At 36.3% G+C, this 26,803-nt stretch overlaps 1 long non-coding RNA gene across 1 annotated transcript in view; it reads left to right on the top strand.

The window, feature by feature from the left end:
• The window catches only part of LOC148126906 (uncharacterized), a 110,521-nt gene extending 89,145 nt beyond the window's left edge, over nt 1-21,376 (top strand). Inside the window, exon 3 of the long non-coding RNA XR_015741709.1 lies at nt 21,225-21,376. This is a non-coding gene — a long non-coding RNA (uncharacterized LOC148126906). The remainder of the gene's footprint in view (nt 1-21,224) is intronic.
• Nucleotides 21,377-26,803: the final 5,427 nt, after the last annotated feature.

Below are 26,803 nucleotides of genomic sequence, written 5' to 3'. Positions count from 1 at the left end.
TACAATTGCCTGAGTGGGAGAAAATTGGAGTTGATTGCCATGGCAACAAAAGAATTACATTGATGAAAACTAGCACATAAAATCCTTGTATGGTACATTAATGATAAAGTAATCAAAAGTAAACAAGACAGGATTGGAATTCACTCTGCCTATTCTGGAAGACATTGATTGTCTTATCCCAATTGCTTAAGTTTGAACTTTACATTACATGGAGCTTTATTTTATTTTCCTCACTTTAAAAAAAGTTCAAAATCAGCCATTTCAATAGGAATGCACAAGGGTTCTCTCTCTCTCTCTCTCTCTCTTTTTTTTTTTCTGTCCCTATCTCTGTCTCTGTGTCCTACTTAGTATCACCTCACTAGGTAAAATGGTACATCAGGGAAGAACCCAGCCTCCATTTTGTACTTTTTTGCAAGACCCTGAAGACCGGGTTTTGCCAACAGGCCTGGATAACTCAGAGGGAGATGAAGCCCATCAAATGGCTTGTCTGATTGATGTTGCTGGGGGAGGGATATTATTTTTTATTGTTTGTATTTAGGGTTTTTATTTTTGTAAGCTACCCAGAGTTATTGAGAGTCAGTGAGCGACCGTACAAATTTTTATAATAAACAAACAAATAAATAAATACATAATTTAAACTAGATAGTTGTCAGGGCGAGAGACTCAGAACAGATCTTCCCTAGTTTTTCAGGCTGTAAAGAAGATATGGGAGATTTGTGTCGGGGGACTGAATGTTCAGTCTTGCAAGATTCTGTCAACATAGATTTGCAACAAAGAGGATTAGCTGCTCATCCTGGTTGTGATGATTCCTATTGGGTTTACCCTGCAAGCCAACACTAGGGTTTTCTTTTTAAAAACAAAAAGGTAGGGGAGAGAAAATTATTTGAAGAAAATATGCATTTCCCAAATCTTTTTATCATGAGTCATTAACTGTAATGCATAGGAACAGGCTAAGAGTAGCATGAACTTCTGCTGTCACATTAAAAATAGGATTCTTTCATAAATATCTTTGAACTGTAACATTATATTAAAAGTCATGATATATGGCATTTTGTAAAGGTAAAGATATCCTAATACTTGGTTTGCCTAACTGCATTATATGTTAATCTCTTCATCCATTTTACCATCTTCAGTGAATGCTGTTCCTAGATATTTGAACTTTTGATACTTGTTTTATGCTCGTTCCTTTATTATACTGTGTTTTTTTCTTCTGATTGCCATTACTTATGTTTTCTCTTTGTTGATTATCATATTATTTGTCTGCCATTCTTGGTTCATGGCGATAAGATGTTATTGGAGCTTCTTAGTTGTACTTACTCACAATGTCTGAACACATTCTTTGGCTCAGTATTTGTAAACAGCAATGGATCATGCCCAGTATTTCCTAGTCGAACCACAGACAACTACAATGATCTAATACATATTGATTTTACAGAAGACAATGTTGAAAAAGCACTACGCAATCTAAAACCATCTCTATCTATTGGACCAGATGGAATATGTGCCTACTTCTTAAAAAAGCTATCCAATGCCATAGCCGAACTTCTAAGAATAATCTTTGAAAAATCTTTCAGGACTAGCTCCTTGCCAAAAATATGGTCACAAGCCATGGTCAGCCCCATCTTCAAAAAGGGACAAGATGTTCAGGATTTACTTATAGATAAGATAACAACTGCATAACTGGATAGAAGCATTCCTGTCAAACAGACAACAAATGGTCAAAATTGGGAGCGTCCTATCAAATTCTGTACCTGTCAATAGTGGTGTCCCCCAAGGCAGTGTTCTAGGACCAACTCTCTTCATACTCTACATAAATGACCTCTGTGATCATATCAAGAGCAACTGCATTCTCTTTGCTGATGATGTAAAGCTATTCAACACCACAGACAATACTGCTACCCATCAAAAAGACCTTGACTATGTATCAGAATGGTCAAACAAATGGCAACTTCAAATCTCAACAAACAAATGCTCTGTATTACATATTGGCAAAAAAATCAGAAAATAAAATACAAGCTGAATAGTCAAGAACTTGTTGATGATCCAAACTCTGTCAAGGACCTTGGAATACTTATCTCTAATGATCTAAGTGCTAGAGCCCACTGTAACTACATAGCCAAAAAGGCATTAAGAGTCATTAACTTATCCTATGTAGCTTTTTCTCTGGTAATATCACACTACTAACTAGAGCATACAAAACATTTGCTAGACCAATACTCGAATACAGCTCATCAGTCTGGAACCCACATTACATATCTGATATTAACACAGTTGAGAAATACATATCTGATATTACTATCTGATATTAACGCAGTCCAGAAATATTTCACAAAAAGAGTTCTCCACTCCTCTTCTCATTGCAGAATACTTATGCCACCAGACTTGAAATTCTAGACCTAGAAAAACTAGAACTATGCCGCCTTTGGTCTGATCTAAGTATAGTATATAAAATCATACATTGCAATGACTTACCTGTCAATGAATAGTTCAGCTTCAACCATAACAATACAAGAGCACACAATAGATACAAACTCAAGGTAAACCGCACCAAACTTGATTGCAGGAAATACAACTTCAGCAACAGAGTGGTTAATGTCTGGAATACTCTACCTGACTCACTGGTTTCTTCCCCAAACCCCCAAAACTTTAACCTTAGACTTTCTACGATTGACCTCACCCCTTTCCTAAGAGGTCTGTAGGGAGCGTGCATAAGTGCACCAACGTGCCTACCATCCCTGTCCTATTGTTTATTTTATTTTTTCCTATATGTATCTATTTCATGTATTCATAACTATGTTTATACTTATACCTATTATCTTGTAAGCAATTGACAAATCAAATAAATAAAAATAAAATCTGCAGAGTAGTTTGTTAGACAGCTTGCTCCACTCCTACAACATAAGGCAACCAGGACAAAGAAGCATCTCATGCAAAGCATATTCATCCCCACCCTGTGTTACCAATGTCAAACATGGACACTTACAACAAAACATAAATGAAAGTTAATTACCACGGAAATGAGATGTTTGAGGAAATCTGCTGGAGTGTCCAAAAGATGTAAAATCAGAAATGAGATCATAAAGAGAAAGGCATAGAACCAATCTTAAATTGCATACCAAAACAGCAAATAAAGTACTTTGCTCACCTGGAGAGATGTCATGGGATTTCATACCATACAAGGCATATACAAAAATAGAAGATCAAAGATCATGAGGCAGACTAAGAAGAAGATGGATAGACAACATTAAAGACATACTATAATATCAATGAACAATGATGGAGACTGCCAGAAAAGCAAGAGTCAGATCTTTGTATATAAATGTAACTATCATCAATCAACCAAACTTATATAAACCTTCAAGATAACCCAAGTCAAGAAACAGACCCTTCAAGGACTATCAGACACTATGTTTTAGGATATAATAATAGAATTTTGAAACCTGACATATAGTAGTTTTCCTCTGCCCACTCTTATATAAAAAACGATTAAAGAATTATTACATTTCACACCTACACACCTTCTTTTCATTCCTTTTTGAAGCTCAGCTCTGTGCTGTCTACACAATCTTTGCTTTTAGACTCTCCGTCCTATCCCCAAAAAGAATACCCTAGCAAGGTGCTCTGGGAACCAACCACAGACTCCCCCCTTCACTTGGCAGCTCCCCAAGGTCACACCCGAAAACTGAAAGACCCCAAAATTGAAAGATACCCAAAAGATAACCACCACAAATACACAAATAAGAAGCACATCAGAACATACCTCCAGATTATTCCAGGACATTGATGTAATTCACATATCCAAGTATGCAAACAAACAAACAAACAAAAAACATGCCAACACTCCGTGGCACATCAACTTGTAAACCCTTCCCCCCTCCCCTTCTCTGTGAGTGGTTGAACATCTGTTTAAGGCCATTAGCACATCACTGTTTCTTAGGGAAAAAGAAGATGGCACAGAAAAAGAAAGTTTTTATCTTCCCTTCATTAAGAGCTCATTTCATTTTTGTGTTTATTAGATTATATTTTAATAGGCAAATATGTTCAGGAAGGGGAAAAGTGGATCATCTGGGCTTGTCAATTGGTTAATGTGCACTCATGAATATGCACAGGGATGTGAATTAAGCAGTAAAGCAGCAGGCCCCCTGAATTTCTATCCTGAGTTTTGAGTCCAAATGAATGACAAGCCTCTCACAAAAACCCATTTCCACCCCTGAATTCCCTCAGCCATTTTCAAGCAGACTTTAAAATAAAATGTGGAAATTTGGTTGATGAAAATAAAGTTGTTTGTCCTTTTGGTACACAGCATGTCATGTGCCTTTCTCCTCAGATTATTCGGAATATGCAGCTAAGGCTGCAAAACTGTGCCCACATATTTGGAATTAGCACCTATATTTCACATGTCTAAAAGAGGCAGATCATGATGGAAATAGCACTTAAACCTATATATCACTTCATAATGCTTTACAGCCCTCTCTAAGCAGTTTACAGAGTTGGCATATTGCCCCCAACAATCTGGCTCCTCATTTTACTGACCTCAGAAGAATGGAAGGCTGAGTCAACTTTGAACTGGGATTGAACCACTGGCAGTCAGTAGAGTTAGCCTGCAATATTGCAGGCTACTTCTGCTGACTGCCGGCTGCCATCAGTTTGGCACTTCAATTCTCACCAGCTCAAGGTTCAATCAGCCTTCTTCCATCTTTCTGAGGTGAGTAAAATGAGGACCCAGATTGTTGGGGGCAATATGCTAACTCTGTAAACCACTTAGAGAGGACTGTAAAGCACTGTGAATTGGTATATACCAGTAAGTCTAAGTGCTATTGCTATGCTATACTGCATTTTAACCACTGCACCACCGTGGCTCAGTTCAGTCAAGAGGTGGCATAATTAAGTCTATTGGTATCCTCCAGAAATATAGAGCAAAAGTGTGCATTTGGCAGTGATGTATGAAGAGGAAAGTGTGTACTAAATGTTTATTAGATAGAAACATTAAGAGAAGCACAAATGAATATTAGATGTGCTTTGTGTTAATGACACCTAAAATGCATTTTAAAGGAAAGGACAAATAGCAGCAGTAGCAAAATAACAATGTCATATTTTAATATCTATATCTACAATGAGAAGGAATAGATTAATATATGAAAATCTGCAATACACATATAGTCTGGATTTATACCTGTCCTTACGCATCCTTAGTAGGCAGAGTGGTATATCTGATATCAACAGTACAGTCAATAGAATAGGACCAATGTTTCTTCTCTCATTAGAAAAAAAAAGGATAATAATGCTAGTAAAATTGTCTAATATATTACAAAGTTGTCTAATATATTACAAAGCATTTTGTCTAGTTTTAGAAAAGATTGTCAATTGCTGCCAAATGCCATTTACATATATCCTCAGCACAGATCAATTCTTCATTCCTTTAGGAGGCATAATACTGAATTGTCCTACACACAATGCAAAGGAAATACAGTTCTCGTGGGTAATGTAGCAAATCAGCAATGGGCTGAGTAAATTATTAAAGTTGACATTTATTCACATTGTGTTAGAATAAATTGCAGTTTTACAGTCTGCTTCTAAAGATGTTCCCATTGCCCCCCGACTGATATCAATGTTTGAAATTATATAAAAGGCAGCAAAAGAAAAAAAAAGGGAGGGGATTCTAAATTACATGCCACATATCATCCTACATGCTAGAAAGAAAATAGAATTGAAGTCTGTTTTTTCTGAATCCCCTGGAAATAACTGATCAAATGTAGAATGATTGTGTTATACTTCTTGTGAATTGTTTATGAAAATTATTAAAAGCATGTGGACAATAAAATGGCTCATCAAATCTATTTATTATAGAAGTCTTGAGAGGTATCTCACTTTAAATGGGAATGCAGAAACTAAAAATATTAACAAGACAAAAGCAATTGAAAGGATGGACAGGTTTGTAGCTGAAGAAGACTTCTCAGATAGGGTAGGTGACAAAGCCTATATCCTAGGCTCCTTACTATAATGTTTGTACCTCAACATTTTTACCTAATTTCAAAAACCTTCTCACAGTTACACTCTTTTCTTCCTTCCTTCCTCATCATTATTGATAAAAAAATATATCACAACATGATTCCTTCCATTATCAACTGCAACAGTTAATCATTTTTTCCTCTCTCTTCCACTTCCTCTTTTTAAAACAATGCAAAATTCCCCCTTTCATTCCTCCATCTTTGGGTTCTGCCATTTTTTGAGAACAAGCAACTTCTTAGAACTTTTAAGCATGTTAGGAATTACAAGAGCCTGCTCTGTATCCTCTCACAAAGTAATCACTATGGATTGAGGTTGAACTTATAAAATGGCTGTCATTCATAGGCACAGCTGCTTAAAATACTCCACTTGTACCTAGATGACCAAGCTTTATGTATTTCCCTCAACTCTCATTATTTCCTCAGGTACTTTCTTCTACCCTACTTTGTCATTGTTGGAGAGCAGCCAAATCTGACCAGCATTAAACATTTAACTCCAAAATTCCAGTTCTGAGAGTATATTATGTGATTCCTGCAAAATGCATGTCATAGATAGAGATTCTGTTTATCCATAAAAAATTTGCTTTGACAGTCATAGTCTATTACAATATGTATATTATCAAAAGCCTTTCTGTGCTATCCCTCTGCCTTTCTCAGATATTCTCTACCATGCCAGTTTACCTTTATATCATTTTCTGGATACTTCCATACAAAACACCCATTATTTTTGCTTTTTAAGAAAACCTACTTTTGAAAAATGCCCATGAGGTCCATGTGAGTCTCACAGGTCCTCTTCAAGATGAAGGCAGTAGTACAATGCAACATCTTTATTATTAAGAATTACTAAAATAAATAAAGGGGTCTTAAAATAAATAAAGGTCAGTCTGGTAGATAACTTTTCCAGTGTTAAGAAGAGGTAAGTATATTGGGACCTCTAGGAATCAATTATTTTTGACATCTCTTAATTTCCCTGTTTTAGTTGTAAGGAAATGAAATAAAACAGAATTGCTGTATATTGACTGCAAAATGCAAAAAGAAGAAATGTACTGTCTATTCCTCATCTTTGATGTTTTCACACAGTTTTATGTAAATTATCTGTTCATCAGCTGCAAGCTTCAAAAGGCCCTTTTTAGGGAACTGAAAATTTTCCAGTTTTATAATTTGATAATCTAATATGAAACTGGAAACTGGAAAAAAAATTGGCTACACATAAATACATAATGGGATGATGACAAAATAAGCTTATGAAAAGTAAAAAGATACATTACAAAAAAGGTAAAGACACATCATGGCATCAATATATCTTTCCCAAGGTCTATCATAGCTGTTCTACCAAGAGGTGGTCTACAATGCATTGCTTGACTGTTTGTTCCTTTACTATTGATTGATGGTAAAAGACAGAAACTATCCACCACTTTAATATCTCCTTTGTCATTCAGTTTGGTTGTTCTATCTGTTGTCATTAATTTGGTCTTATTTATATTTAATTTTAGTCCTATTTTTTTCCACTGTGCTCCTTGAATTTTAAGTACTAGGGTTTTCAGATCCTTTGATTTTAAGTTATCAGCATAGTGGTATCAGCACATCATAGGTGGTTTTCCATTCTCCAATATTTAAAACATTCTCATCTCCTTCCCATTCAGCTTCTCTTAATATATATTCCACTTATAGGTTGAATAAATTAGGGGAGAGTATACAGCCTTGTTGTCCCCTTCCCCCTTTGCCAAACTGGAACCAGTCTTTTTTGCCCAGTTCTGTCTGTACTGTGACTTTGTGACCTGCATATAATTTTTCATGATGACAATGAGATGTTCTGGGATTCTCATCTTTCTGAGCACTCTCCACAGTTTGACATAATCAACAAAATTGAAGGCATTCTTATAAATGATGAAGCACATAGTGACTTTTTTTTAGTATTCCTTCACTTTATGAACTATACAGCATGCATCAGCAATAATGTATTGTGTCCCTTGCCTGTTTCTAAACCCAGCTTGAACATCTGGTATGTCTTATTCCATGCAGGGCTCTAATCTACATTGGATGATTCTAGGCATTATTTTGTTAACAAAACATGAAAAGAAGTAACAGCAAACTTCAGTGAAAAGTAGCATAGTCAGGGATTCAAAGGCAGGCTTCTATATTCAAGTATTTGCCTAATGAATAAGTACTATGGGAATAGGATAAGGTTTGCAAGTGCTGGTCCTTCTGACATGATCCTGCATGCTTGGCTCACATCTTTGCAATTCCTGATTTTGCCTTGATCATTGAAAAATCAAAAGGGAAGCTCTATATGAAACATGATTTATAATAGGAAAAGAACATATTTCAAGAAATAGCAATATCTCTTAGACAGGTATGCTTTTCTAAAACAATGTGGGGAAATTTATTTTAATAATTCTCATTTCAGGTCCTGTGGGGAATTGAACCAATCAGTTTACTCACTGAGAATTAAATAAATATTTAGATTTGAAGCCTAGTTGTTGACATACCAGATTAGCATTTCAGCACAGAGTCTTTGAATCTTTATTTTAGTTATTTTGAATTTTGTCTTTATTTCTCATTCCAATCTTGCATATTGAGAACTTTTTTAATAAATTACTTATTTGTAAAAAATTGCTTGGGGAATAGGTTTATTCTTAATAATTTAACAATTGCCTTAAGTGTCCCATATTGCTTATAGACACAAATTGTTTCAGGTGTCTGCTGTGTTTCAAAGTGCTTGATAGATTTTTTTTTCTGAAGCTTTTAAAGTTCATGTTTCTCATATATACAAAACTCTCTAAGAGAATTAAATACCTTTCATTTAAGAGATATAGATAAAATACAATTGTAATACACCAGTGGATACAGATGTCATTGATACAGAAAATTTAATAAGATGAGAGGTGTATTGTCTGTATATTAGTATTCCCAGAAAGTAAATTAATTAAGGGTATAACTCTCTCCATATCATGGTTGGGCATTAAACTCATTTACCTCAGTTCTCAGGGCAAGGCATGGTATTTCTTTGTCAAGGAAATAGTAAATACAAAACCAGATCTGAGCCTCCACAATTCCCTTCACATAAAGGCGGGGGTGTGTGCCAATCATCCTTTGTTTTCTGAAGTTCTGGAGTGTCTGCTAAGAATGACACCATGTTAGTTATAGAGAGGGAAAGTACATAAAATGCTATAGAGCAAAAAGAAGGAAGGAAAGCAATTGGGTGAATACCAGCTATACAGTGGTACCTTGGTCCTCGATGTATTTTGCTATAAAAATTTTGTCTCAGTAGTCATTGTTTGTTTGGTACTCAATATACAAGCTAGAACTTGTCAATGTTGGCTGCCTTATGTCTCACTACACTATTCCTTATGGGAAAAAATTGTTTTCATCATTTTTGGTACCCATTGTGCCTCCTGGAACCAATTAATGATGAGTACTGAGGTGCCACTGTATTCAGGAAATCATAGCAATCTTAACAATGAGATCACTGTTAAAATAACTGGACTCATTTTTAATTGGAACCTGGCATTTATTTTGCCAAAATTGTTCTCCTTTGTTCTGGCAAATGTTCAATTCTTTCAAGGAAGAGTGTCCTGCTTCTAATGGCCCCTCAGGTCCTGCTTGTTAGCTTCTATCCTCTTGTATCCAGGAGCACCTTTCTAGATAGGAGATACGCCTTCTACCTAAGCATTTAATGTTGAGATTTTGAATCACCTTCAAGGATTATGGGGAGCCTTCATCCTTTTGCAATTTTTTTTTGTTTATTTGGTTTAAGAAGCGATTGGACAATCATTTGTCTGAAATATTATAGGTTTCCTGCTTGAGCAGTGGGTTGGACTTGGACCAGAAAACCTCCAGGGTCCCTTATAAGACTGTTATTCTGTTAAATGTAGGGATGAATTTCTTCTAATGGGGTCCTTGATTTATGTTTCTTATGCAAACTTTAGAAATTTGTCTTTAGAAATTTGCCTTTTTGCCACATCTAGAACAATATAGTCTCCCTACTGATATGAAGGCAACTGCTATTTCTTTTTTCAGACGCTGATCCAGCGATGGTAACTGAGGAGGCAGGGTTGTATTTTGCATCCAGTTTGGGAGGTCCTGGGTTTTTCTTTCAATATAGGATAGATGTTTAAATAGACATACTTTTACAGAAGAATCACAAAAAATGCCTCATTGAAACTCATAATTTTTCTGCTCAAATTTGATGGTGAAGTCTTTAGAGAATGGGTGTGGGGGAGTGGAGTTGGAGATTCAGGAAGACTTCAGTGCTTGCATTCATTGTCACCCTTGCTTAAGTCATTGAAGCACCCATGGATTACAGTGCTAATGGCATATGGCTAAAGAGAAGATACTTGGATGCTTTCATTAGACTCTACAATAAAAGTTTAACCTTTTGATAGTTATCAGCTTTCTGAAAAAAATGACATGTTAAAATTTTATAAAAGTATTGATTTTTTAATAAAAAAAACCTTATACATTCCAAAAAAGAAATATTTCCCCTCTTTTATAATATAAGAATCTGAGAACACAGGATAAATAAGATAAATAAATTTAACTGATTTCTTTTTCCGACTGCATAATTTCAGGGACAGTTTAGTCTAGTGGTTAAGGCATCAGGCCAGAAAGTGGAAGACCATGAGTTCTAGTCCAACCTTGAAAGCCAGCTGGGAGATCTTGGGCTGGTCACTCTGTCTTTCTTAGCTTAACTCACTGCATAAGGTTGTGGTAAAGGCAATAGGAAGAGGAAGGTGTGTTAAATATGTTCAGTGTCTTGAGTTATTTGTAAAAATAGTAAAAGTAAGATACAAATAAATAAAATAATTCTACAGAGATGTAGAAGATGTTTGATGGTCACTAACTGAAACAAATGCAAAGGGAAGTTGCATTCATGAAGAATAAATATTTCCTGAATCAAAGGAAATATTCAAATTAATATTCAAAGGAATATTAATTGCTAAATACCATGGTTGTTCACTGCTTAGAATCATGGGTTAGTCACTGAAAATGTTTGTTCTGTGCGTTGAAGTTGCATGTACTTTCTGTATTTTTGCCTCATATTAGATTCCCAAAAGCTTGATAGTAAAGGATAGGTCCAGCTAAGCCATGGAAACTTTGGTTCCATTCTTCTAAACCATGAGGCATCCATACCTGTTCAAAGAATATGATCACTTCAGTACCTTCCCCTAAAGTATTTTGAGCATGGATGTGCTTATGTAGGCATTTTTAAGATTTGTACAGCCCTCATATACTGTATGTTAAAACTGAAAGTATGTTCAAATTGGATGAAAAAGGAAGAAGCTACATGGTGTGACACAGCATTCTAAATAAAAGTGGGAGATCAGGAGGCCCATCTTAGGCATAAAAGCCAACTAGGTGACTTTGGATGAGTCATTCTCTCACACCCCTAGGAAGCAGGCAACAGCAAGCTACTTCTGAAATATATTGTAAAGAAAATGGCAGAGATCAGTACAGGCAGATGCCAGGAGTCAAAATTGACCTGGGGGAAAATTGTGGGGTGGGGGAATTGACCCCACCTCACAAAAAGTAATTCAGTTATAGATGGTTGGACCTCACATTACATTGTCCCAGTTTACCAGTTGGATAATTCTGCAGACATTTCTATGATGAATATGAATATATGCAAATCTCAAATGAGTTTTTGTACAAATATGCATGACACTTTGAAATTATCTTCTGTAAATATCTAACCCTTTAAAACTTAGAGGCTGGATTGTCTGCTGAAAGTCTGCATATGAGAAAAGTCTGGAAATGTGTTTAATTACACAGACAAACAAAGAATTGGCAGGAATTTTGCAATACTCAACCAGCTTTATTCATAATCAAATTCCCTGAATAGCTTATACAGAGAGATTTAGTAAAGCATGAGAAGTTGAAAGAGAAAGGAAGGACATCTGGAAGTAGCTTAGTTGGACTAGCAATTGTGCTCATCATGTATATTCTACCTTGACCTTCAAAAAACAACAGTACCATAGAGATGGATGCATACATTGCATAGACATTGATAAGAATCATTTGGAAATTCAGCCGCCTCAACTCCAAATTCAGGTGAAATGTAGTTTTACCAGCTTTTATCTGCTTGTAAGTAACATTATTTCCAAGTAAGCATGATCAAGTTCCCATCTCTGGCCAATCTCAAATCCAGCATAGAATATTCAGAAAGTTTCCAACTCAATCAAGTTTTGTTCGTTTCAAAATAATTTCACCTCCTATGTTTACTAAATTTATTTATGATATACCGCTCCCTTCTATTCTACCAAGGATTTCAAAGTGGCTTAGAAAATGTAAAAATACATTGAAGGGTTGCTGAAAGAGATATGGCAGCCAAGCAATGTGAGAAAAGATGCTCTCTGTGCCAGGAAGACAGATCCCTGACAATAGGGTCACTGATTAAAGATCCTGCAGATCTTTTCCTTCTGATCCTAGCAGCTTGACTGTCTGATAATGGGAGTGATAACCTCTCTTCCTACCTGGTTGCTCAGGGTGCTGAATGCAAAGCAAAGCATAATGGATGAAAAGATTTTTTGAAAATTTATCTTATGACATTTGGAAGTACACTAGAATGGATTGGTGGGGATGGGATGAACAATAATGTTGAATGTGGTGATGGACCAGCCTGCCTTTTCACCCTCTCAGTCATATTATAACTGGTTGCTATGATCACAGAATTTTTCTCATAAGTTCTTGCAGCCTATCTTTAGAATTTTTTCTTTAAAAAGAAAAAAAAATGGATTCCTCTGATTGGCTTAAGAGCAAGATTTTTAATGTGAAAAACTGTGACTAAATTAATCAAGCAGTTTCATATTCTCAAATTCTGTTAAATTCGACATTCCTTAATTGTAATTTAGTTTTATTTGAAAATTTCATTGCATTCTAGCACAATGTGAAGAAAACAATGCTAGGAGCAGCACCTTGGAAGAATAGATTATAAAAGTATATAGTTCTATAAAATTTGGTATATGCTCTCCACATATAATCATTTTTTAAAAGGAGGGCTAAGGTTGTAGCTCTGAAGAAAGGCAAGGTAGCACTAGTTTTACTTAATATTTAAGACACAGAGATGATTAGGATCAGAGGTGGTATTCGGCCAGTGCTGACAGGCTCTGGAGAACTGGTAGTAGAAATTTTGAGTAGTTCGGAGAACCGGTAAATACCACCTCTGATTGCTGCTGCCCCCATCTATTCGTTGCCTCCTGAGTCCCAGCTGATCTGAGTCCCAGCTGATTGGATGGGTCTTCTTCCAGGAGAACGGAGCTGGAGAACAGGTTATGGGAATGGGGATTTTACCATATCCTTCCCTGGAGTGGGATGGAAATGGAGATTTTACACTATATTTTCCCCCTGGAGTGAGGTAGGAATGGAGATTTTACAGTATCCTTCCCATGCCATGCCCACCAACCCACGCCCACCAACCCATGCCATACCCACAAAGCCACGCCCACAGGTAGTAAAAAAATTTTAATACCACCTGGTTATAATGATCTCAAAGAAGAAAATTTCTAAGAAGAAATTTCCTGACAATGACAAGATAAGAGAGAAAAAGGATGAGTTAGTAGCCATAAATCAATTGTTCAATGGTTGCTAAACTGGGGGGAGGAGGGGACAGAATAATTTCTGCTTAATTTTTCCACCTACCCAGTTTATAAAGACCTCTCAGAAGTTAATTTATTAACAATTGACCTCAGAGTGAAGAAGCTCAGCATGGGACTTTTTTAAAATTCAACTTGGCTGACTCCTCTGATGATACATGTGTTAGTTTGATGAGGCGATGGTATTTGTTCCAGTGAAAAACAGGAATAAAAGTCAATGACTCATTCTGGGATTTGTATAGAGAACTTGGTTTTCTTTCAGCCTGACTTGCTTGCTAGTCCTACATGCTTGTGAATTATTGAGTTTTTCTTTACTGTCTCCCTTAATAAGGTAGCAAATATAACATGGTTTCTTTTGGGAAACATGATGAAAGCAGGGGTGGGATTCAAAATTTTTAACAACCGGTTCTCTAATTGTTACTTATTTATTACGATAATATATCATCTACGTAGCAGATCCATATTTTTGGTTGTATGGGAGTGCTGTTGTTGCAGTATTGTCTTTGCTGTGAATTCTGAGAGTAGTGATCTCATGGGTATACATCAGATTTATTGATATATTTGTCCATCAAACTGAAAAGTAAGTAGTGAGGCAAAGATTGATGAGTTCCATCAGTATTTCAATCTTAGTGTATTCTGTTAGCTTTATTGTGTTGTGTAGTCATGCTGCAATGGATTCTTTTTCTAGTTCTGGATCTCTGAGCATGACAATGCTATGTCATCAAATAAGACCATTATTTTATTCACTTCTATTCTTAGTTCTTTGATTTTCTGGAAGTACTATAGTGGAGGATTGATAGAGGATTTGCTCTTATCTATGAGATGCCAAGCTTTGATGAGTTTTTGGTTATGTTACAGTATATGTAGGGGTCCCTGATAGAAATGCAATTGGACAAAATGTCATTTTGGGTCGATGTATTTTTGGATATCAAAAGTGTAAGAGAACAGGCCCACCACTTTTTTTGTCTGCCCTTGTTTTTTTTTTAATCCTTTATTGGTAAGATTATTGAGAGCGTTTTTTTTTTTTTTCATTTTGTTGTCTAGCTTTCAAACCAAGATAATATTGATCTACAGAAGTTTATTTATTTATTTAGTTTATTAAATTTACATGACACTAATCTCACACAATTCCTTGTGTGTCCAATCACACTCGGCCAATAAAGCTATTCTATTCTATTCTATTCTATTCTATTCTATTCTATTCTATTCTATTCTATTCTTCTCCAAAGTGAATTTGGACTTTCTGTAAATATTGCATTCTGTCCATGATAACAGTAGTTTGTCCTTTGATTGCTGTGAAAATAGTGAAAAATGTGATTTCCCTTAGAGTTTTCAGGGCTGTTCTTTCTTCTACCTAAAGGGTAATTCTTTTCTGAACCTTTGGAATACTGCATTTAAGTATCTTTTCTTTTGTGTGTGTGTGTGTGTGTGTGTGTGTGTGTGTGTGTGTCACAAGGATCTGTCCTGTTCTTCTGAATGCTGTTTCCAAGGCTGCAGAGAATTATAACTGATTTGCATTCTCTATATTGCTGTTGAGTTGTTTCGGGAGAATACTGTACATTGCCAGCCAGAGATATTTACCACCCACTCAGATTCACCTACACTGTTACCTCTAGTCTAGAATTTAACTGGAGCAATTTGGTTTGTAGTTTGGTTTTCTTTTTTTCTGCTTGTCTTTTGAGATGTGGTGTTGATGCTGGTTGTTGGCATCTTTATGTTTTCTAGAGTCATGGTTTCTTCAAGTTGCTCCTCAAAGATAGCAGGAAGGTGCTATATTCTAAGGTGAGGATCTGTATTTTGAAATGTTGAAATGGAAGAACACTCACATTCAGACAGGCTTATACTTCACCATGAAAGGAGAAAATAAAACATACCATTTGAGAATGATTCGGAAAGCAATTTTTGGAATATGCAAAGGAAGGCAGATGCAGTATTTCTTTAATCTGTCTTTTTCAGAGTTTCCTATGCACTTGAAAAAAGACCTGAACACTCTAAAGTTCTTATGTTCAGCTTATGATCCCATGTGAATCCCATATTAATATTCCTGAATAATACCCACACTCCCCAAAAACAATATCACGCCTTTTGAGGACTCTGTAGTTCCTATTCAGGGTACAGTCAAGTTGACTAGATGGAGTGGAGTATTTACTGGATAGATGGCAGTGGAGGGATTTAATTTTTTTTACTAACAGTTCTGTGGACTTGGCTTGGTGGGTGTGGCTTTGTGGGCATGGCAGGGGAAAGATACTGTAAAATCTCCATTCCTTCCCTACGCCTGGGGAAAGGTTACTGAAAAATCCCATTCCCTCCCCACTCCACTAACCTGCTTTCCAGCTCTGTTCTCCTGTGCCAAGCAACAAATGAAGATCCAGCCAATCAGCTGGGACTTGGGAGGCAGAGAATAGATGGGGATGGGGAGTCAAGTGTCTTCACCATTTTCCCACCATGCTGTTCTATTCCTGAATAATCCCAAATAATCCTAATATTCCTAATACCTTCTGAGGTATGCATAGCCCCTTTCTTTATTACTTTACGAAAATCACTAAACGACAGCAGAGGCTAAGGCCACTCTTGGCAGCAATGTTTTCTGATGTCACAGAAGTCATCCTTCTTCAAGGTGACTGTATACAAAATTTTTAAAATACTAGACTCTGTAAAGCTTTACTTTAAGTGACATTTTGACATTGCTTCACAAAGCAGTATATCTCCCCACACCTTTAAGAGCAAAGTAAAGCTGTCACATTGCTTTTGTTTGCGCTACCCTTTTAAAAATAATTTTATTCAACATCACAATTAAAAAGATAAACACTTAACAAAACATATCACCTAAAACAATGAAAAAAAAAAAGAAAGCGCAGAAAAGAAAAAAGATTAACAGATAAAAAGCAAGAAAAAGAAAAATATAGTAAAGAAAAAGAAAATAAATACAAAAAATTACTTCCCCCTTCATCACAACAATTTTAATAACTTATTACCTTCTCTTAAAATATATTTTAAAAAAATATCTTCTACCCATATACCATCTCTTGATTTGATTTATTTGATTTGTCAATTGCTTACAAGATAATAGGTATAAGTATAGTTATGAATACATAAAATGGATACATATAAGAAAAAAAAATAAACAATAGGACATGGACAGTAGGCACGTTGGTGCACTTATGCATGCCCCCTACAGACCTCTTAAGAAAGGGGTGAGGTCAATAGTAGACAGTCTAAGGTTAAAGTTCTGGGGGTTTGGGGAAGAAACCAGAGTCAGGTAGAGTATTCCAGACATTAACCACTCTGTTGCTGAAGTTGTATTTCCTGCAATCAAGTTTGGTGCAGTTCACCTTGAGTTTGTATCTATTGTGTGCTATTGTATTGTTATGGTTGATGCTGAAGTATTCATTGTCAGGTAGGACATTGCAATGTATGATTTTATATACTATATTTAGATCGGACCGAAGATGGCATAGTTCTAGGTTTTCTAGGTCTAGAATTTCAAGTCTGGTGGCATAAGGTATTTTGCAATGGGTAGAGGAGTGTAGAACTCTTCTTGTGAAATATTTCTGGACTTTCTCAACTGTGTTAATATCAGATATGTAATGTGGGTTCCAGACTGATGAGCTGCATTCAAGTATTGGTCTAGCAAATGTTTTGTATGCTCTAGTTAGTACTGTGATATTACCAGAGAAAAAGCTACATAGGATTAGGTTAATGACTCTTAATGCCTTTTTGGCTATGTAGTTACAGTGGGCTCTAGCACTTAGATCATTAGAGATGGGTATTCCAAGGTCCTTGACAGAGTTTGGATCATCAACAAGTTCTTGACTATTCATCTTGTATTTTATTTTCTGATTTTTTTGCCAATATGTAATACAGAGCATTTGTTTGTTGAGATTTGAAGTTGCCATTTGTTTGACCATTCTGATACATAGTCGAGGTCTTTTTGAAGGGTAGCAATATTGTCTGTGGTGTTGAATAACTGTACATCATCAGCAAAGAGAAGGCAGTTGCTCTTAATATGATCACAGAGGTCATTTATGTAGAGTATGAAGAGAGTTGGTCCTAGAACACTGCCTTGGGGGACACCACTGTTGACATGTACAGAATTTGATAGTACACCCCCAATTTTGACCATGTGTTGTCTGTTTGACAGGAATGCTTCTATCCAGTTATGCAGTTGTTATCTATAAGTAAATCCTGAACATCTTGTCACTTAGTCCTGGTCAGCAAAAACACATTAAAGGTTACCAAAGATCCATTTTACCCATGATTAAATATACAAACTTTCTAGTCCTTTTTCTTTTTACTTTTAACAACCTTGATCTTTAATTCCCTCACATAATACCCCAGAATTTTATTTCACTTTTCATATGTCCCTCCTCACAAAATTCTTCAAAATCTTAAAAAATCTTTATGTGAAATTTATCCAGGTGATTCTTTTGATTTGTTTTTTTGTATATCTCTTTTAATTATTAAGAAATCAAGTTTCATTTAAATACCCTGTACAGCATCCTTTTCAATACCATTCATGTTGACCAGTGGTGGTATTCAGCAGGTTCTGACCAGTTCTGCAGAACCAGTAGTGGAAATTTTGAGTAGTTTGGAGAACCAGCAAACACCACCTCTGACTGGCCCGGCCCCCTCTATTCTCTGCCTCCTAGTCCCAGCTGATTGGCTGGGTCTTCTTTTGTTGCCTTCACAGGAGAACGGAGCTGGGAATCAGGTTAGTGGGGTGGGGAGGGAATAAGGATTTTACAGTATCCCTCCCCTGCCATACCTACCAAGCCACGCCCACAGAACCAGTAGTAAAAAAAAATTGAAATCCACCACTGATAGACTCTTGTTTTTAAATTGAAATAAACAAAAGATTTAAGTTATGATGTAAAGGAAGACAGAATTTGCAGTGTAATTGTGTTTAGTTAGTCCTTGAGTTACAAACGTAATGGAGCCTGCCCTTCATGGTTAGAAGTTGAGAGGGCTGTTAAGTGAACCACCTCATTTAATGACCTCTCCATCCTTTCTCTCTCCAATGCATTCAATAAACAAATGTGTGGGTTGTTAAGTGAGCATGGGCTGACTTCTGGTTGGGGACAATTGAAGGAGCCTAGTGCATGCACAAGCCACCTGACTCAGGCCTCCCCTGAAATAACCCCTTTGCTCTGCTTCCTGCCCCTTTGGGTCCCCTCAGTGACTTGGGCCTCCTCCCTACCCATTATCATAATTGTACACTTACCTTTTGAAGATTCCAGAGATAAGGAAAGGAGTGAAGAACAGGCCACTGTCTTGCTGGGCCACGTGGCACAATCCCATAAATAGCCACCTTTTATTGAACAAAAAATAATGCTCTTGGTTTTCCTTTCCTCACTAGATGCTAGCCTTAGCCTCCACATTATCATCTGCACTAGCATTATTCTAATTCAGCTGAGGCTATTGCTAGTGAGAAAAAGAAAATTGGGAAGATTTCTTCTCCCTGCTAGTGCTAGCCTGAGCTCCCCCAGAGTTAGCTATGCTACAGTAACATAATGCTGGGGGAGCTAAAACTAATATTTAGTGAGGAAAGGAAAACTGAGAGCTTCACCAAAGCTGGTATTCAGCAGGTTCTGACCAGTTCTGGAGAACCAGTATCGGAAATTTTGTGTAGTTCAGAGAACCAGCAAATCCCACCTCTGACTGACCCCGCTCCCATCTATTCTCCGCCTCCTGAGTCCAAGCTGATCAGCTGGGTCTTCTTTTGTTGCCCTGCACAGGAGAACGGACCTGGAAAGCAGGTTAGTGGGGTGGGACTGGGGAGGGAATGGAGATTTTGCAGTATCCTTCCCCTGCCATGCCCACTAAACCACGCCCACAGAACCGGTAATAAAAAAAATTGAATCACACCACTGAGCTTCACCAGAAAAAGATGGCTGCTTGTGGGATTGTGTCATGTGGCTCAACCTGTCCTCCTTTCCTACTCCAACTTTTTTGAGTTCTTGAGATCTTCAAGAGGTTAGTGCATGATGACAGAGGTTGGGGAGGAGTGTGTGGTACCCAGGGGGTGGCAAAGCAGATCTAATGCCTATGGGGTCCTGGCAAGACAGGATCAGGAGGAATAGAGAGGTAGGTATTGCAGTGCCTCTGTGTTTGGTCATAAAGATGAATAACTGCAAGGATGCTGAAGTTGCCATAACTTCAGGACTGGATCATAGCTACCTTTGGGGAGTATCTGTCATAACTTCAAGCAATCACTATTGGTGACTGGTTGTAAGTCAAGACAGCCGGTACACAGGACAAAATTAAGAAATAGAATTGCCTCAGCTTTTTTGCCCTGGTATCTGCAGCCTTTTCAACCTTGGATACTATTATGCAGTCTCCCATAATGACTGCTCCACAAATGATCAGAATTCAAAATTTGAGGAGCATTCAGCAACTTTTGGTTATTGCTCTCAGGGACTGATAGGCCAGATCTTTTTTTATCACATGAATGTCACACAACATATTGGTGTAGTGATAGCAACTACTACAGAAAGCAAAAGGTATAAGGCAAATATACAGTACATCTGACTGTTATGAAAGCAATATTAGCTTGTCTTAATAGTTCTAACAGGTGAACACCTAATTATCATGCCATAAGGCAGAGGTCTCCAAACTTGGCAACTTTAAGACTTGTGGACTTCAACTCCCAGAATTTCTGAGCTAACATGACTGGAGAAGGAATTCAGGAAGCGGAAGTCCACAAGTCTTAAAGTTGCCAAATTTGGGGACCCCTGCCATAAGATCTAAGACTTATGTAGACTTCTAATCCTTTGAATTTTTCCATGAGTTTTTCCACTAAATGATACATGCTGCTTGTACAATATTTTCAGCAATAAAAAAAAATACCTTTATCGAATACGAAATATTCAGTTTTATATTGAACTTTTCTTTGCTGAAGGTATGAATACAGTTTTGGGTGAAGGATCTGCAGCAAGATTATGTGGAAAGCTGAAATTACTAATCAAGCTTTTGATCATTCAAGTTACCTTTGTCACTATAAGTAGCTAGCTATCATAATATCTCTCCATGCTGTTCTTTTTAAATGCTGTTCTTTTTCATCATAATGGTATGTCTTTCTGTTTCCCTCTTTTTCTCAATTTTTATTCCAAAATTTAGCTCTTGTTTCATTCAACTAGTGGAATAGGAAACCTGACACACAAATCCTCCAATAGAAGCTGATTTGTAGTTTCTCATTTTCTGGGTCAATAAGGATCAAAGTCAATGGTAATTATATCTGACATTTTGTGCTATGATGTCCCCAGCCTAGAAGCCTCTGCGCAAAAGGGATGAGAGGATTTTGGATAGCATTGTAGCTTTTTAGCAAAAGGGTTGTCTGCAGAGAGAGAGTTATTGCAAATCAAAACAGATTCAGAGAGATCGACCTGAATGGCATCTGCACAGAATGGAAATGATTATTTTACAGGTCAGAATTAAAATGTATTGTTTCAAGCAATGTTAATAACTTTCCACAGTATCTTTTTTAATTCTACCTGCTGCTGGGTTGCTTCTAACTAATCTCTCTTTAAAATTTCTCTTATGTTTTATTTCCCATATTTTTTAAAATTTTACCTGTTCAAAATGACAGAGAATGTTATTCCTGGATATTTTCTGTTGCACCTCCCTCCAGGTTGAGGTCTTCTCTTGGGATTTAACTGAAGCATATGAAGCTAAAGAGGCCACAGACTGCTGGGAAGTTGGTAATACAATGAAAAACAAGACAACAAAGCATTCATACACATCCCTTGACAAATTCATAATTAAATAGAGGCAAAAGCACCATACTCCATCCATGTGAATTTTGTGGAAAAAACTCAGTTGAAAAAACATTTCTCTTTCAGCAAACTGAATAAAAATTGTGTTTCTGTCTCTGTGTGCTATTTTGGTCCTTTTCACAAGATATATTGTTAAAGGAGTATAGAATAATAATCATACATGCCTCTAACAAAATGGTTTGGTCAATTCATCTATTGGCAAACTAATACTCAGTTCAAAATGATGTTTATTAAGAAGCAAATGATATTATGTTAAATGATATTTATTCCCTAATTAGTATTTTAGGAGCACCCCTTTCAGTTCCATATTCTGAAGTTCATCATTTACAGGGGAGAAATTGTATCTTCTATAAAAAAAAAAAAGAAGAAGACAGTCTCTTTCAAGAAGAGTTCATAGTAATTGTAGAAATGTTTGTGGAATTTTCTAGGTAAACATGTGAAGAGGTTCTCTTGGATCATTTGAAAATTTGCAAGGTAGGTTTAAGACCAGTGTTACCTGAAAAATAGCACTGAAAAGTGAATCCATCTATTGATTTAGCCATTAATGACTTGATAAAAATAACTGTGTATAATTTATGAAGTGTTTCTGGCTAGTATGCTCAGCCCTGAGCTTGATCCCTTTTTCCTGATTTTTTTTAATGTCACATAATCCACAGATTTCTATGAATTAAAAGACAGGTAGTAAAGCTGTCGTGACCAGCTGTTTTCCAATGTGGAAAAAAGGTTTTAAGCAACTCCCACCCCTGATAGGACCTAATGGTAAAGACTGCAACGACGACACCATTAAAGCCAACATCTTTAACACATTTTTTGGCTCAGTATTTGTAAACAGCAATGGATCATGCCCAGCATTTCCTAGCCGAACCACAGATAACTACAGTGATCTAATACATATCGATTTTACAGAAGACAATGTTGAAAAAGCACTACGCAATCTAAAACCATCCCTATCTATTGGACCGGATGGAATATGTGCCTATTTCTTAAAAAAGTTATCCACTGCCATAGCCAAACCTCTAAGCATAATCTTTGAAAAATCTTTCAGGACCAGTTCCTTGCCTAACCTATGGTCACAAGCCACAGTCATCCCCATCTTCAAAAAGGGAGACCCTTGCCTAGTTGAAAATTACAGACCAATCTCCTTATGCTGCGTCACCTGTAAAGTCATGGAATCAATTATTAACCGATCCATCATCCTCCACTTAGAGACAAACAACCTACTCTCCAATAAACAATTTGGTTTCAGAAAAAACTATCCTGTAATCTGCAACTCTTACACTGCAAAAACATATGGACTACACAACTTGATCAGGGCAAAACAATAGATGCAATCTACATAGACTTCTGTAAAGCCTTTGATTCAGTGGTACATGACAAACTACTACTAAAAATAAAATCCTATGGTATCTCTGGACAACTGCATAACTGGATAGAAGCATTCCTTTCAAACAGACAACAAATGGTCAAAATTGGGAGTGTCCTATCAAATTCTGTACCTGTCAATAGTGGTGTCCCCAAGGCAGTGTTCTAGGACCAACTCTCTTCATACTCTACATAAATGACCTCTGTGATCATATTAAGAGCAACTGCGTTCTTTTCGCTGATGATGTAAAGCTGTTCAATACCACAGACAATACTGCTACCCTTCAAGAAGATCTTGACTGTGTATCAGAATGGTCAAACAAATGGCAACTTCAAATCTCAACAAATAAATGCTCTGTCTTACATATTGGCAAAAAAAAATCCGAAAATAAAATACAAGCTGAATAGTCAAGATCTTGTTGATGATCCAAGCTCTGTAAAGGACCTTGGAATACTCACCTCTAATGATCTAAGTGCTAGTGCCCACTGCAACTACATAGCCAAAAAGGCATTAAGAGTTGTTAACCTAATCTTACGTAGCTTTTTCTCTGGTAATATCACACTACTAACTAGAGCATACAAAACATTTGCTAGACCAATACTTGAATACAGCTCATCAGTCTGGAACCCATATTACATATCTGATATTAGCACAATTGAGAAAGTCCAGAAATATTTCACAAGAAGAGTTCTCCACTCCTCTACTCATTGTAGAATACCTTATGCCACCAGACTTGAAATTCTAGAACTAGAAAACCTTGAATTACGCCGTCTTCGGTCTGATTTAAGCATGGTATATAAAATCATACATTGCAATGTCCTACCTGTCAATGAATACTTCAGCTTCAACCATAACAACACAAGAGCACACAACAGATACAAACTCAAGGTTAACCGCACCAAGCTTGACTGCAGGAAATACGACTTTAGCAACAGAGTGGTCAATGTCTGGAATACTCTACCCGACTCTGTAGTTTCTTCCCCAAACCCCAAAAACTTTAACCTTAGACTGTCTACTATTGACCTCACCCCTTTCCTAAGAGGTCTGTAGGGGGCGTGCATAAGCGCACCAACGTGCCTACCGTCCCTGTCCTATTGTTTCTTATATGTACTCATTTCATGTATTCATAATTATGTATACACTTTTACTTATCTCGTAAACAATTGACAAATAAATAAATAAAATAAATAAATAAACTCATTTTTGCAGTCTGGGAAACTGATTGCATGCAACTGTATCTATTCATTATGGAAAAAGACACACAGATCTATACAACTCTGTGCATTCCTATTATGTGCTGCAAACACTTTGGGCAACCAGCAAAAAGGTCTGTGGGTGCATCAGATGCTTAGGGAACAAAACCCAGGGAAATTGATTTGCTTGTTCTGAGGTCTATTTGGATTAGATACAGACCACAATATTGTATACTAATGCTATGTACAATTTTTTTTTTTTAAAAAAAATCAGAGCTTCTCTGTCTCATGAGCTTACTCTTTAAAGTAGCTACATCTTTTTTAGTCTTACCAGGAAGCCTGAGAGGAGCCAGCTGAGCAGAGAGAAGTAAATTGCCTGAAATATTTCTGAAGTTGAAAAAAAAAATGACAGATGTTTGAAGTGTATGCAATCGTCAAGTGTATGCAATCTATACATACAGTCTATGATCCTGGAGGCTCTTTTTGAACCTTGATTCAATCCAAATTGATCTATGTATGAAAAATTAGTAGTTTTCCCACTCTGATACTAAGAAAATAGACTTTAAAACTTGTACTTCCCTGAGATATCATAAAAGAATCCTGTAATATAAGTTAGGTTATGGGCAGGTTGCTAATTCATGGCCCATGTTTAAATTTCAAAGTTTTGATCATGTCTTAATACATTGTATATATCCACTTATTCCTCACAATCAGGTATTGATATATTTGAATATTGCATAGGATACAAAAAGCATCTTTTTCATGGAAAAATCAGTTATACTTCAATATTTTTCATACGATTTTTCCAACCTTTAAAAAAAAGATTCTAAATGTTTTAATTCTGTTTGAAATGGGCTGGTGATTTAATCTTTTTCACAGTATTTAATCAGTAGCTCAGCCTAAAGACTATGCAAAATGTGGAGTTTTAAAAACTCATATTTCAGTATGTGCAAAGTGGTTTGGTACTTACAAAGTTGCAAGAGTTTGCAAATGATCTGAAATTATGTCCCTAATAGGTCACCCAGACTTGTTGTAGGAGGAAAAGGAGAAGACAGAAGCTGCCTTTTCAAACCTGGCTTTCCAAACTGATTTTCAAGAACTGTGGGGGAAGTCGGGAAGCTAATGCTGTTGCTTCATCTGTACAACTTGTGACATGGTGGATGTTGTCAATAGTCGCATTTGAGATCCCACCTGCAAAAAAAGGTCACGTGTAGTGATTTAACTAGTAAGTTTAGGATTTGAAAGTACTTTACAAAATGTTTTATTTCATCTGCAGGGATACTTAAATCTGGTTCCTGATGCATATTCTCCCTGCAGAGGGCATATTACATTGTTTATGAAACAGGATAATTATCAAAAATTGTTGAATATATTGAAGCGTGCTTTATTTATCTATTAATTTAACATGTTTTTCATGTCCTTACCCAAACAATTTAAAGGTGATACGTCTCTAAAGCAGTGCAAAATTTACGATAAAGGCAGAGCAAAAGCAGAAAATCCATGATGATGATGATGTGGTGGTAGTTAGAATGCAGGCTACTTCTGCTGATTGCCAGCTGCCAGCAGTTCAGCAGTTTGATTCTTTTTTAAAAAAAATAAATTTTATTGTTCTTTTACATTAAAAAACAAAATTAATCATGACATTAACAGCATTGTAGCATCATTATTATACATATCCATCTCTTGTAAATATTTACATTAATATGATACCATATGATTATTTTCCTTTATCTATAGTTTTCTTAACTTTCTTTATTTTCTATTTTCTAGCCAATTATACCACATATCCCAAATTTCATGATATTCAGATTCTTCTTTATCTTTTAGTTTTAGAGTCAATCTATCCATTTCGGCACAATCCAAAAATTTGTGAATTATCAATTCCTCAGAAGGGATGTTATTATGCTTCCAGCATTGTGCATACGTTATTCTTGCTGCAGTTAATAAGTGTAATAAAATATATTTAATCTTTTTCTTGTATTTCTTTTTAAATATTCCTAACATGAATAGCTCAGGTTCAAATTCTTATTTGTTCTTTTACTATTTCTTGTAACCAACCTCTAATTTTTGTCCAGTATCTTTGGGCTTTGAGGCAGGACCACCACATGTGATAGAAAGTGCCTTGTACTTTTTTACACTTCCAGCATGCCAGGTTCATGTTGGGATACATTTTTGCTAATCTCATTGTAGATAGGTGCCATCAGTAGTGCCATCTTATAGATGTTTTCTTTATAGGCCGATAATCTTGTTAAGTTATAATTCCGGTTCCAAATTTTTTCCCAGTCTGACAGATCTATATTATGTCCTATATTTATGGCCCATGATATCATCCAGTCTATCACCATTTCTTCTTCCAAATCAACCTCTAATAAATATGGTCAGTTTGATTCTGATTGGCTCAAAGTTGACTCAGCCTTCCATCCTTCCAAGGTCGATAAAATAAGGTCCCAGATTGTTGGGGCAACATAAACTGCTTAGAGAGAGCTGTGAAGTGGTATATAAGTCTTTTTTTTTTAATTGTCTTTTTTAAAAATTGATTTTCTATTAAATATATTTCTTAGTGTTTTATAAACATTATGTTGCCTGGGTATTTAATTTGCTTAATCATACAAATTGCATTCTTAATCTCCACCCCTTTTTTCCAACTGTTGGTAAAATAAATCCCATGTTTGATAATATTCTATGTCCTCTTTCTGCTTAAATTTCATGATATATAAGTAAGTGCTATGCAGTTGCTATATTTATCAACGGTATGTCAGAGTAACACATTCAAAGAAATTAGAAATCATTGTCAGCAACAATTATGCATATCAACAGCATTTACAAACTGAACTCATTCCAGTGTATATGAAGATAGTGGCAAAAAAAGAAGAAGAAG

Source organism: Pseudonaja textilis, chromosome 2, assembly GCF_049901715.1.
Source record: "Pseudonaja textilis isolate UNSWEBS1 chromosome 2, rPseTex1.2, whole genome shotgun sequence".
Classification (NCBI taxonomy): Eukaryota; Metazoa; Chordata; class Lepidosauria; order Squamata; family Elapidae; genus Pseudonaja; species Pseudonaja textilis.
Note: the sequence above shows the minus strand (reverse complement) of the source record. Positions and strands in the feature narration are given on the sequence as shown.